General features: G+C 41.3%; 1 protein-coding gene across 3 annotated transcripts in view; it reads right to left on the bottom strand.

Moving 5' to 3' along the window:
* Nucleotides 1-7,898, bottom strand: part of KCNMB2 (potassium calcium-activated channel subfamily M regulatory beta subunit 2) — a 295,143-nt gene extending 287,245 nt beyond the window's left edge. The window contains exon 1 of one of the 3 annotated variants that reach the window (XM_007501955.2): nt 7,696-7,898. The gene's annotated coding sequence lies outside the window, so the exon portion shown is untranslated. Of the gene's footprint in view, nt 1-7,145; nt 7,519-7,695 lie in introns of those variants that run through there. The other 2 variants (XM_056808415.1, XM_007501954.2) reach the window with 2 other exon arrangements.
* Between the last annotated feature and the right edge of the window lie 4,371 nt (nt 7,899-12,269).

Below are 12,269 nucleotides of genomic sequence, written 5' to 3'. Positions count from 1 at the left end.
ATTAGTGATGCTAAATCTGGAATAATTAATGATGCTGGGGCCAATTTCATGGACTTTGCACAGGAAGGTCATGTTTTGGGGTCTGCTTTCATTTTAACACCACTTATCAGAGACAGTCAGTGGAGTCTGACCCAGCAGTGAAGAAGTCTGGGAAATGTGGAAGTCTGGCTTTGACAAACCTCCGGGAAGAAGCATAGATGAATTTCTTTAAACTATTCTGGATATCATCCTCAAAACTGAAAAAAGTCACTAAAACATGAAACGAACTTAAAGAAGATGATATTGGATAGGGAGAAACAAATTCATAATTTGCACTTTTATAGACATTGAAGGGTTGTAAAACATTCTCCACATAGGCATCAAGTATTTCTTAGGTGCCTACTATGTGCCAGGCACTGTGTTAAGTGCATTTAGAATTTTGGTTAATTGTAAAGTCATGAATTTAGGTTCAAGAAGTTGATTTCACAAATACAAGATGGTGGCTAGGTAACAGTTTTTCTGAAAAATATTTGGGGTTTTAGTGGATGGTGTCTTCTGTATGAATGAATAGTATGTTATGGCAACTAAGAAACTAATAACATCTGAGACTGTTAAGAGAGTTAATAAGGAGTGCTGCCCTTGTTCAATTAGTCCTTGACCAGCATGATCCCATGACTTTAGAAAAAAGCCTTGAGAATGCAGAGCCACCTGGGCACCAGGAAGAAGGATTAAAGGATTTAGTAGAGCCTGGGTGCCTTGAACCTGCCAAATTTATCTAAGCATCCCAGAAGGTCTTAGATTCTTATAGTGATTCTATAACTTAGAGTTATAGGGGACCAGCTCTGTCACTGTACAGATGAGGGAACTTGAGTAGTACAGGAAGTTGGGGGTAATTTGCCCAAGATCTGGAACAAGAACCCGGGTCTCCTGATTTCTATCCTAGAGCTCTTGAGCTGGTTCTACATCAACAAACCAGATTCCTTTATCTGAAACTCGAAATTAGGCTGGTGAAAGCTTCAAGATAACATTAGCTCTAAAACGTCAAATACTCTGACTTTACCATCCAGCTATTCAACAACCTCCTGGGACTTCTCATTGTCTCTTTACTAAAGAATAATCTCCTGATATTGGCCTCTAAGATTCTTCACAATTGGACTCAGATTTACCTTTCCAGCCTAGTCTCATCCTACATCAACTTCATGAATGCTTGGTGTCAAACCAAAATGGACTACTTTTGGTCCCTGTAATGGTTCTCATTCTACCCTGTCTTCTCTGTGGCTTTATGCTTATTTCATCTTCTGAACCTGTGCTTGCCTCTTCCTAATTTCTCATTCATGAAATAGCTTCCTTTCTTCCAGTCCCTACTCAGATGCCATTCTTCTGCCCCATTCCAAAGCGATATCATCACATTTCTTCTAAAAATTTTGCTTATTGGGTTCTACCTTTTATGTAATTATTCTTATCCATGGACCACTATTAAGTTGTGTTTCTCTCATAATATCTCTCTCATTTTCTCTCTCTGTCTCTGTCTTTCTCATTCTCTCTCTTGCTTTCTCTCTCTCTCCCTTCTTCCCCTTTCCATGCTCATCGCTCTCCTTCCTCTTTCTTCTTTCTTTTCCTCCTCCCTCACTCTTTTCCCATCATCTCTTTTTCTTTTCTTCCCTCCCTCTTTCCTTCCTCCACACCTTCCCCCTCTCTTCCTCCCTCTCTGTCTCCCTTCCCCTTCAATCCCTTCCTCTTCATGTGTCCCCTCCCTCTCCCCCATCTCCCTTCCTCCTTCTCTGTCTCTGTCTGTCTGTTGGAGTTTGGAATGTTTTGTCTCAGAAGAGGAAAGAGGGGGTCAGGGAAAGATGGCATGATAGCTGCCTTAAAGTATTTAAAGGGCTGAAAAATAACCCTATTTTTCTGCTTAGCTCCAGAAGGTATGGGGCTTAATGGAAGAAAGAAACTTTTGCTATCTTTAGAGTTGTCCCACAACCTTAAAGGCTTCCCCTCTGGAGGTGCCAGGCTCCTTCAGTGGGTGATTTTAAGCAGAGCCTAAATGTACACTTGTCAGAGAGGCTATAGAGTGGATCCTTGTTTGGGTATGAGCTACACTGGCTGACCTGGGAAGGCTCTTCCAATTCATAGACCTTGTGATTCTTTTCTAGGCGAGAGAAATGGCAAGAAGAAGGAAGGCAGGCAGGAAGGAAGAAATTCACCGAAAGGGAAGAGAAGCCAGCTGCAAATTGAACCTTCTTTCCCTGTTTTGCCTTGACAGTATGGACTGACCAAATAGCTTAGCAATCAAGAATGAACAGGTGGATATTGACACAAGGACATTCGCTGAAGATGTCAAAAGACCTGACATGCATGGTGCGTTTTATCATTACAGTTTGAGCCAGTTGCCTATGGAGGAGAAGGATGTGTCAGTCTAGGAAATGACAGGCAAGACTGAAGGACTGAGGGGGAGAGGCAGAGTTGAGAGTTCCCTTGGAGAAATAGGACTTAGTTACTTTGCTGGAAGAAGAGGAAAAGAAAAATGAGAGAACAGCCAAAGATTACTCCATATGTGCACCTGCCATTATGGTAATACTTCACACACAGTAACTATGGAAATGAGAACAATAAGGAGCTTTGCATAAACACAGAGAATGTCAGAACTTCAGGGCACCTTCGAGATCATCCAGTCCAACCACCTCATTTTGCAAAGGAGCAAGCAGAAACCTATAGGAGGGGAAATGACTTGTCCACAGTCATGCAGACCATTAATGGCAAGAGCCAATGTTAGAACTCAGATCTCTTACTTTCCATGACTCGATGTTTCCTATTGCACTGCCCTATCCCTTAGGCTTCTTATGTCAGAGTGGCATTGAATACTACTAGGTTTGAATTCTAGTGTTATTTCCTGTGTGACCTACTGGACACCAACCTTCTTTGGACCTCAGCTTTTCCTATTCATAATATGAAGGCATCAGACTAGATGGCCTAGGAATAAAATGTTGAAATTGATGTCATACTTTTTTTTCATCTGTTCCTCTACTGATGAGGAGAATGAGTCTCAGAGAGGAAAGAGGACTTGTCTAGGGTTATGGATTATTGATTTAGAGCAAGAAAAGATTTCTGAGACCATCAAATCCAACTCAGTTCTACAGATAGGGAAACAAGTCCAGGGAAGCTTTATCCAATTTCACCCAGGTAATAAATATTAGAGGTACGATTTGAATTCAAGCCCTCTGACTCCAAAGCCAAAAATCTTTCCATTGCACCATGTTACCTCACATAATACAATTCACACACTTAATACACTCCTGAGAGAGGGTTGAAAGCCTCACTTTCTAAAATTTCACATCCAGTATTCTATTCACTAAGCTATACTGCTTCTCAGGGTCCCTGCCACCTTTACATCTTATTATTTTTATTCAATTTGACTCAATGGATTTGTAGTTTTTCTTTCTAAATATAGCAGAGAGTTAAAGAGGTGGTGAGTTTCACTTTAATGGATGTACCATTAATTTTTTACTAAGGCAAGATTTCATGCTTTCTAAGGAGTGCAGGCACTTGTGGGGTCTCAAATGGTATGAGAGTTAGGTTTAAATTTGGCAAGTCCTAACAAGTCAGAAAGATATAAAGCCTATAAGTTCATTTTAGAAGGATTAGCCTAAGGTGGGAGAGATTTGTGTCCTGGGTGATCTGTTTTCTAGCCACAATCTAGATCACAGAGGGTTTGGGACAATCTTTGGAGAAGACAATTCAGTCATTGAAGAGGTGAGACATTTGTGAAATAAAAAACTAGTGCAATGAATTCTGAACCCAAAATGCTTTGAATTAAAAAAAAATTAATTATCTGATCTGGTCATCTTCACAGCATAAAGGATCAAAGGCATTGCTACCTTTCTGTTTTCCCTTTTAATGTTATGTGCACATATACTTGAATGCAAACTCTAGCGATGAGAAATAACAGCTTTCACATATTCTGATGTTGCCATCCCACCCACCTGGGTTACTGGTGGTGTCTAAACGACAAACAAACATTGTCGTTTATCATTAAAGTGTTACCAGCATGACCACAATCATAATCATGCTGTTGTTGGCCATAAGGGGTAGATTTAAAATATCTGAGATCTTTCTTGAAAGGAAAGATTTGATATGATTAAAATCAAAATCAATTTACAGAACCTGGAAGGCTGAAAGACTTCTTGAAGCTAGAGTAGCAGTGAATATACCAGTTCTGTGTTATCAGCTTTTTACAGGCAAAAGAAAAGGAGAGAGAGTTGGGGGAGAGAGGAAGGGGGGAAGAAAAAGAGGAGAGGACAGGAAAGAGGGAGAGGAGGGGGGAACAACAGAGAAAGGGAGAAGGAGAGAGAGAGAGAGAGAGAGAGAGAGAGAGAGAGAGAGAGAGAGAGAGAGAGAGAGAGAGAGAGAGAGAGAGAGAGAGAGAGGAGAGGGAAGGAGATAAAGAGATGACAGTGAGTCAGAGACACACACACACAGATAACACAGAGACAAATGGACAGAGAATCAGAGCCAGAGAGACACAAAGATACACAGAGAGCCACAGGAAGAGGGAGAATGGGGGGGGGGAGGGAGAGAGGGAGGGAGGGAGGGAGAGAGAGAGAGAGAGAGAGAGAGAGAGAGAGAGAGAGAGAGAGAGAGAGAGAGAGAGAGAGAGAGAGAGAGAGAGAGAGAGAGAGAGAGAGAGAGAGAGAGAAATAGACAATGTGTAATATTAGAGTCTAAGGATCTGGGTTCATCTTCAGGTCTGTTAGTTCATCAATAAAAATAGTTAAAAGTTTCAATTGTTTTCTTCTCCCTTAGTTTGGACTTGTGATTTCATGAGTGTAGGGAGCCCCTAGAATGGGAAATCTGTCCACTTTGGCAAGCTGTCTCTAATTTAGGATCATGGTATTATCATTTTAGAATTGGAAGGAACTTTTCTGTCATCTGGTCCCAATGTCCTCATTTTATAAATGTGAAAACTAAGATCTAAAGAGGGCAGGTGTGCCCAAAGACAGTCAGGCCATATTAGGCAGAATTGACATTCAGATATCAGTTTTCTGACTCCAAATCCAGACCTCTCACAGTAGGCATTTGAGTGACTTGCCATGGTTTGTCACACAGTACATAGAAGGGGCAAGACTTGAATCAATTTCTATCTGGGTTTAGCCTTTCAACTGGAAATCTAGGGTCATGGAGCAAATGTATTTATCTGTGGATGTGGGACCTATGATTTCATTAATAGAGGGAACTCCCAGGTGAGAAAACTCCCTCTACCAATTCTGGTCAGTATTTGCCCCAACTTGAGGTCTTGGCAGTTAGTTAGAGCACTGAAATGTTCATTAGCTTGCCCAGAGTCATAAGGCCCAGTATGTGTCAGAGAAAGGATGAGAGCCCAGGTCTTCCAGGCTCAGAGGTTAGCTCTCTCCATTATACCACACTGCCTATTGTGTAAATGCACAGATGTATTTCAGGCTAGTAGGCTTAGTTTGCTAGAGCATGGTGTCTGCAAGGCCAAGGTCATAGATCTATTCTGTTCCTTATACTCGGGCTAATGCAGCATGTTTTCATAGCCAGAGACTAAGGTCTGTGACACAGGTCATCCACCTTGATTGTTATCTTAAAACGTATGCTATTAACCACAGGAGGACCAGCTGAGACAGAATGAATGGCACAGCATAATCTGTCACCACTTGTGGTTCAAAACACAAAATAAAATATTTAAAGCATACCCACATACAAACATACAAGGTGCACACAAAGAGATATTAAGGCAGGAAAGAAGAGTAACGATCCTATTTCACCTTCAATTCAGCACTAGCTTTTGGGTTTTGAATCCCCCTCCCCTCTTTTTTAAAGGAAAAGTCAATTGTTAGGAATTGAGCAAAGGAAGATAATTAGCTATTTTGTAAATATCACATCCAGCGAAGTATCCTCAGCATTGTTTAGAAACCAACTTTTAATGCCCCCATGACCGGATTAACAAAATAAAAAGCAATGTTTTTGAACGTTGAAGATGGAAAAGTGCAATGGAAATCATTCATTGTGTTTTTGCTATTTCTCTGTGGTGAGGGTCACAGGCAATGACAAATCCTCTCACTCCCAGCCCAGAACATATATTGGGAATGTCTCCAGCCCCTGTTATCTCTTGACATTTTCTTGTCAAGTTGGGCAAAATGGAGAACACAATTACGTCAAGGTGTGTAACTTTCCTTTGTAAATTCCTTAATTTCCCCTTGTACTCTTGAGAACCCCATTCATCCACCCCTTCTCTTTCAAGGAGAGACAGACTCCAGATTGGTTTCTGTTCGCTAGAAATCTCTAACAAAATCCCCACTGCATCTGCAATCGGGCAGTTTGAAAGCAGAAGAAGAAAGCCAGGGGGCGGGGGAAGGGGGAAACCCTTGTTTTGGTTTGGTTTGGTTTGTTTTTCCTAGGTCGGAAACTCTTATTATTTTATTCTGTCCAAACAATAAGAGTAAACAGTGCGGACCAACCAGTTCGTATGCAAAATGGACGGAGACATCTCCTTCTCTTTGGGATCAGGTGAAATTCAAATAGTTCTTTCTCAGGGACAACAGCACAGGCTGTCCGGGTTTCCCTCTTTTAACAGATGGTAAAGGATATTCTGAGCTCACTGAATGACCATGAGAAAGCCTATTTCTTCGCTAACAGGTCTTCAGTCTAAAGGGCATCTGGTCCACTCCCCCCTCATCTCTTTCAGTTCAGGAATCTCACGATCTCCCCCTGCCCCCCAACTCCTCACTCAGCCTTGCCAACAGCCTGGAGGAGAAGAGAAGGGGCGCGCTTTTCCCCGGTGTGACCTCTATGTCTTCTAGACCAGGGGCAAAGTAACACGGGGTGTCCCTGGAGCACCCCAAGAGGAGGCAGCCAGCTGGTCCTCGAAGCGTTAGTTTCCTAAATACCTGTCCCCCATCGCCAATTCTTCTGTCCCTCTGTTTTCCCCTCTTCCTCTTGCTCCCCACCGTGCCTCCTCCCTCCCCCCATCTCAGAGGCCCCCAGAAACCCCTCTGCGCTTCAGCCCAGGAAGCACCCAGCTCTGCTAGCACAGCTTGGCTGTAATTGACCAGTCCGGCTGCAATTGATCAGCCCCGCTCAAACAATGCCCTCTTCACTAGCCGCCGCCCGGCACCAGCCGCTGCCGCCTTTGTTTGCCATGCAAATCCTACCTCGGGCGAGCTGTCACATCTTCCTCCGGAGGAAGCCACGCGGAATGGTTAATAAGCAGCGACCCTGGGGAACCCTCCAGGCCGCCCCCCGCGGCTGCTCCGTGCTGGCATAGCGGCCAGGCAGTCTGGTCCTGGCATGGCACAACCCCTGGGATCCCGGGGGCTGCTACACCCCAGGGCTCGAAATGCCTGAAAGAGTTTGGAAGGACGACAGGAAAGACGGGCGCCCTTAGACAGCCATGCCTGGAATGAGTTCTTGGGTGCTACGCGGCTTCAGCTTGGGTTTAAAGCATGCCGGAGAGGGAATTGATTAGCCTATGATGGGCATGCTGTTTCTGTTTTTATTTAATACCGTAATAGGCTGTCTGGTAGCCCGGCTCTGATAGGTCTAGCGGCTCTTACCCACTGCTTTCAAATTCTCACATAAAAAAAAAAAAAAGAAAAGGAGGTGGTGGTGGTGATGGGGGTGGGGTGGGGGTGGGGTTACGTTTCTTCCACGTAAGGAGACCACTACCTAGCGGATCAGATTTGCAAATCCTCTTTAACTTACGTATCAAACAGATCTGCCCGCGCTGGAAAATAAATGCATTTGGAAACTAACGCCGTTCTTAGAAGACACAGTGAATAGTAATACCACCCTCCCTCCGCAGTTTCACATACAGCCGAGGACTGGAGCGTCAGGGAAGTGGATGTATCCAGGTGGGAAAAGTTTCCATCCTTTTCTGAACAGCAGGCCCGCCGAAAGAAGCCGAGGTTTCTGGGCTCACCCTAAGTAACACGCCGGGTGGTTGACCCGCCCATTCGACCGTAAACAGACTGAGAAGAACACGCAAATCCAGTGATTTGGCAACCCCAGCATCCAGGCAGAGCTGGACCAATCAGATCCCAGGCATTGGTTGTTCCAATGAAAAAGAAGCCACTTTTGGTGGCGGGGCTGCCTGTGGGTGCTACATGTTGATTTTATGAATGGCTAGGAAGGAGCTGGATTATGGGACATGGGAGAGGCTTTTTTTAAACCTGGGTTTGAGCTGGCCTTCCAAATATCTGGAAGAGCCATCGATCTAAAAGTTGGAGGTTCCTTTTCCAGAACAGATTAAGAAACAACAAGCAAACAAACCAAAAGAACTTTGTACTACCTCAAAACGAGGCGGATTTTGTTTTAATTTTCTTCCATTTGCATTCAGTTTTTTATTAAGCAGTCTTTTGTCCTTTTCCTCTCTCTTTCTCTACGTTCCCCCCCACCCCCAACCTTATTTCCCCCAAGGACATTACTTATATAGCAGTTACCATGGAAACAGAATGGTCAGCTCTAGGGGAGGAGCTTAAGAAGAGCTGTAAATGCAATATGGAGTCAAGGTGTATAAAGAAAAAGATATTTCCCAGCCTTACAAAATTTATGGGACAAGCCATGGGTGAGAAAGAAATTATTCTGGTCTTTTTGTGATTCAGAAATTCTATTTAAATCTCACACAAATATTTGAATAACTAGGAATTCCACTTATGGAATGAGGATCCCCTTAACTCTAGTGACAGGCTGGAATATGCTTGGTTGTAAGTGACCAGCCACAAGTTGGCTCTTCATGATGCATTATTTTATTTTTCTTTTGAAAAAAAAAAAGGTCTGGTTTAGTGGACAGATATTCCTTTATCAGGAAACTCATATTTCATGCCTCCAGGTCTGCTGTATGGAGAAGTACCTGGGGCAAAGACAATGTAAAAAAATTGTAGCTACTGCAGTTGAAAGTTGAAAGAAATAAAAACAAAACAAATTTCATTCAGTGGGGAACGAAGTGGAAGTTTTTTTCTATTTCCAGTCATTTCAGCATTTTGCTTTCTATCTGGAAAGGACTTCAACTTTTACTCATAATATTTTTCAAACCTCATAGCTCTCCCAAGAACATTAATATGATGAGGAAATATATGTTAAATTCATTGCAAACTTTATTGTGCTATATAAATGTTGGATATTATATCTATCTCTTAGCGGTGTAATTAAGACTTCACAATTGTAGAATTATAAAGATAGTCTTATCTTGATCTTCGCAAGAGGCATTTGACATTTGTCTCCAGGGACAGAGAAGCATAGGCTAGATGACAATAGATTAAGGTGAACCACATTTAGAATAAGTTGATTAATGAATCCATGTCAATTTAAATATATGTTTCTAGTGATATTGTACTTCTAGCTTCCTTTTGGCCAATAGTGCCACCATCCTTGTAGTCATCCAGGTTCACAACCTGAGAATCAACTTTAACTATTCCCTCCTCCTCACTCTATTCTATCAAAGGAGACATTAACTACTGTAGAGTCTGCATCAGTATCTCTAGGATCTATCTGATTCTTTATATTCATGCAGCCTCTATCTTGCATTCAAGATCTGACTATTGCAGTCACCTCCAAATAGATTCCACTCCTCACTTTTCCAGTCCATCCTCCACACAGCTGCCAAATTGATATTCCTGAAACCAATCTAATAGGTCAGAGGTCTGCCTTCCTATTAAAAAATCTTCCCTTTCTATTACCCTACAGATAGGGATTCCACTTGTATTCATTGGTATAGGGAGATCCCAGTTGAGAGAACTCCCTTCAACAATGCAGGATGGCACTTTCTGTGATACTTACAATATTAGAGAGTCTCCTAGGGCATAGAGCTGTTGTGTTAGGACTACAGTTACACAGTATGTATGAGTCAGAGCTTGAATTCCCACCTTTCTGGGTCCAAATCTGACTCTCTCTCCATGAGCCATGTTGCCTCTCTGATCAAATACAAAATGTCTATCTTGGCATTTAAATCCCTCTACGATATAATTCTTGTCTTTCCAGCTGGATTTCATATTATTCTCTTTCATACAATCTATTCCAGTCCACTGGCTGGCTTTCTGTTTCTTGTATAGATCACTTTATCTCCTGCCTCTACCCATTTGTAAAAATGTTTTCTTATGCTTGGAATACATTCCATCATCACTGCTACCTCTTTTAAAAAAATACTTTACTTTTATTATAGAACTCAAAATATAAAACTTGGAATCCATAGCTCCATTAAAAGAAGTGCTCAGTTGTCATATGCCATACAAATCCTTCCCTGAGCCTCCCAGTTATTAGTGCATCTGGCAGTCTCCAAATTAATTTTTAAATTACTTTTCAAAATTCATTTGTTTAATTATCAAGCAGTTATTTTCCCTCTCTCCAATTTCTCCCCACCCAAAGGGAAAAAGTTTAATTATTTTGTATTTAGCTTATATTACTTTATGATCTCATGTTTTATTTCCCAAAACAATTTAAGCTCTTTGAGGACAGGAACAGTTTCATTTTTCTTTTCACATTGGTACCTAGTACATGTTAGATGCTTAAGAAATGACCAATGAATTGAATTGAATTATTTGCTTGTTTCTGTAAATTTCATACCAGGAAAGGTAAGCTCTCTGAGGGAAATAGTATTTTTAAGAAGATGCAATTGTATCCTTTGCACCTTAGTCCATGGTAGGTGCGCCTAATGTTTCATTTTTGTCTTTGTCCTTCAGCACCTAGTACAATCTCTGGCTTATGTTAGGTGCTTAATAAAAGGCTTTTTCACTGATGATTTGATTAGTAACAGGCTGATACTGGAATGAAATACTCTTGACGCCCAGTTCTTTGCTTTGTCTACCACAGTAAATAAGAAAACAGGAAAATAATATCAAATCTTATTCCACAATTATTTTAATAATATTTTGTTTTTCTCCTATTACATATAAAAGCAATTTTTAACATTCATTAAAAAAAGATTTTAACTCTAATTTTTCTCCCTTCATCTGACCCTCCCTTTTTCTCTCCCTCTCTGTCTCCCCCTTCTCTGAGATGATAAGGAATTGCATATAGTTTTTAGATGGTAATCATGCAAAACATAACTACTGTCAAATCTAGGGAAATCCTAGGCCCATTTGTACTTTGTGCTGCTCAGATTACACTACTTACTGCATGATTTTATTTTTCTCTGGGTATCATGTTTTAAGAGGGCTGTTGTCAAACTGGAGTATTATCATAGGAGGGAATCCAGGATGGGAAGATTTTGATATCGTGTCACTGGAGGAAGAGTTTGAAGAAATGGGGATCTTTTGCCTGAATAAAAGATGATAACGATCTTCAAATGTTTGAAGAACTGGCATGGGGAAGGGCTGTCTTCCCTTGTTCTATGTAGCTTCAAAAGTCAGAAATATTTCCAAGGGGGTAGAAGTGTGTGTGTTAGATTAGAGGGTCATTGAGCTACCTCCTAACCCTGAAAATCCCCAATTCTGTGAAGTCACAGAGAAGCCGTTTGTGGCTCAATATAGAAAAGAACTGAAATAATGTCTAACAGTGGGATGTTAGTTTTGTGGAAAACTAAGTTTTCCATTTCTGAATGTGTTTGAGCACAAGCTGGCTGTAATTTCAAGTAGAAATTCCAATTTGGTCAAATAGTTGCCTGAGAAGGAACGTTCTAGGACTTATAATCCAACATCGGTCAAGGAAATTAGGTTAAAAATAACTTTTAAAATCACCCAAAGTAGTCAAGGAATTGTGATAAATATTGGAAGTAAAGGCAGAAACGAGTTCTTGCCTTTATTGACCTTACATTTTGCTAGGGGATAAAACATATATGTAAATAAGTAAAGCTAAGGTGATTTTAGCTGGGGGGACATTGACAACTCATAGGATCTCCTAAGGATTTATGAAGAAAAAGGTAGATGAGCTTGAAGTATGTTAAAATTTTTGATAAATGGAGGTGAGTAGGACGTGTGTTTCAGACATGGAAAACAACTTGTGCAAAGATAATGAGGAAGGATATGGGACATTGAATTTAGGAAACTTCTAATAGTTCAATGTGGCTGGATGATCGTATGAATGAAGGGGAATAATATGAAATAAGAACTAGGCAGCACAGTGGAGAGAGTGTCAGGCCTGGAATCAGGAGGACCCAGGTTTGAATCTGACCTCAGACACTTCCTAGAATCCTGGGCAAGTCACTTGACTTCAATTGGCTAGCCATTAGCATTCTTCTTTCTTAGAACTGATATTTAGTACTGATTCTAAAATGGAAGGTAGGGTTTAAAATAATATGAAAATATGGCTGGAAAAACTAGGGAGAAGCCAGATTGTAGAAGGTC

The sequence above is a fragment of the Monodelphis domestica genome, chromosome 8 (assembly GCF_027887165.1).
Source record: "Monodelphis domestica isolate mMonDom1 chromosome 8, mMonDom1.pri, whole genome shotgun sequence".
Lineage (NCBI taxonomy): Eukaryota > Metazoa > Chordata > Mammalia > Didelphimorphia > Didelphidae > Monodelphis > Monodelphis domestica.
The sequence above is the reverse complement of the archived record's forward strand: the minus strand, read 5'-3'. Positions and strand labels throughout refer to the sequence as shown.